At 41.9% G+C, this 1574-nt stretch overlaps 1 pseudogene; it reads left to right on the forward strand.

Moving 5' to 3' along the window:
* The first annotated feature begins 381 nt into the window (after positions 1–381).
* LOC131491043 (nucleoside diphosphate kinase A-like) lies at positions 382–842 on the forward strand (annotated as a pseudogene).
* The last annotated feature ends 732 nt before the right edge of the window (positions 843–1574 follow it).

The raw sequence follows: 1574 nt of genomic DNA on the forward strand, positions 1-1574 counted from the left end.
GCTTCTCAGCAACAACCCTCTATCATGGAAGGAAAGCAAGAAAAGGTCTTGGTCAGTTAGGTATCTCTGAGTTACTTAACCATCTGTGGCTCAGTTTCCTCACATTTAAATTGGGGATAACAATAGTGCCTACATCACAGGCTTGTTACAAGGCCTAATGGGTTAATTTATGTAAAGTGTTTAGAAAAGTTCATGGCACCTAGCAAGTTCTATAGAAATGTTTGCTGTCATTTTGCTACTATTCATGTTCCATAATGAATGTGTGTTGGTTCTAAGTCTTATCCTAGTCTAACTTGTATCATCCTTCAATATGTACCTGATGGGGTGGCCCCAGATGGAGTTGCAACCCAAGCAGATGGAGGGCTTTCTATCCCCAGCACCATGGCCAACAGTGAACACACCTTCATTGCCATCAAGCCTGATGGGGTCCAGCGCAGCCTCATGGGAGAGAGGTCATCAAGTGTTTTGAGCAAAAGGGATCCTGCTTCATTGCTATGAAATTAATTCAGACTTCTGAAATTAATTCAAGACCTTCTCAAGGAACAATACATTGATCTGAAAGACCATCCACTCTTTGCCAGCCTGGTGAAGTACGTGCAATCGGGACCTGTGGTTGCCATGCTCTGGGAGTGGTGAAGACAGGTCCAGCGAGCTTCAGGGAGACCACCCCTGAGGACTCCAAGCCTGGGACGATCCATGGGGGCATCTTCATCCAAGTTGGCAGAAACATTATCCAAGGCAGTGATTCTGTGGAGAGTGAAGAGAAGGAGATTGGCTTGTAGTTTCAACCTGAGGAGCTGGTGGATTACAAGAGCTGTGCTCAGAATTGGATCGATTTCTGAGTGAGAACACACGTGCTGTGCTCACTCCATTTCCTCTCCCTCGCATGGGCAGGGGGCCCAGGCACTAGCAAATCCAGTTATTTTTAAGAATTTCCTTATAATCTGGAGGGGAACTCTTGGAGGTGGGAGTGCTCCTCGTACAGTACTCTGTGCTAGCATTAGATTAAAATGTTTATCTCCGTGCCCCAAAATGTGTACATGATGGACTATATGGAAACTTTCTTGAAGACCAACAATGTCTTATTTATGTATCTCACACAATGCTTTGCACACTGTAGGCTGCAAGTAATGTTACTTAATTGAATGGTTAAACTGCTTACATTAGAAAAGTTCTACTTTCTATTTCTTCTACTTTTTACACTTCTTGCTGAATTTTTACTCTCATAAGCTCAAATGTAATCATAAATTAGGGTGACATGTAAAACTGCTGGTTCTTGAAAATTAAGCCCTGGAAGTATTTTAATTTTATTATGAACCAAGAAGCTGTGTCATTTTTTTCCTAAGAAATTAATTATACCTTTAGATGAGAGGCTATCGTATGATTTCTAGACCACTGATGGCCCACAAGTGCCCTCTGAGTGGTCTTCAGGCTCATCGCTCGTAGTTTGCAGGTTTATAATAAGACACCATCTGTGCTTTTGTTGCTGCTATGACTTCATAATCTATTTACGATGGTCAATAAAATTCAAATATTACTTCAAGGGTACACCATTCATGCCATTAATTCTAAAA

The sequence above is a fragment of the Neofelis nebulosa genome, chromosome 2 (assembly GCF_028018385.1).
Source record: "Neofelis nebulosa isolate mNeoNeb1 chromosome 2, mNeoNeb1.pri, whole genome shotgun sequence".
NCBI classification, from domain to species: Eukaryota; Metazoa; Chordata; class Mammalia; order Carnivora; family Felidae; genus Neofelis; species Neofelis nebulosa.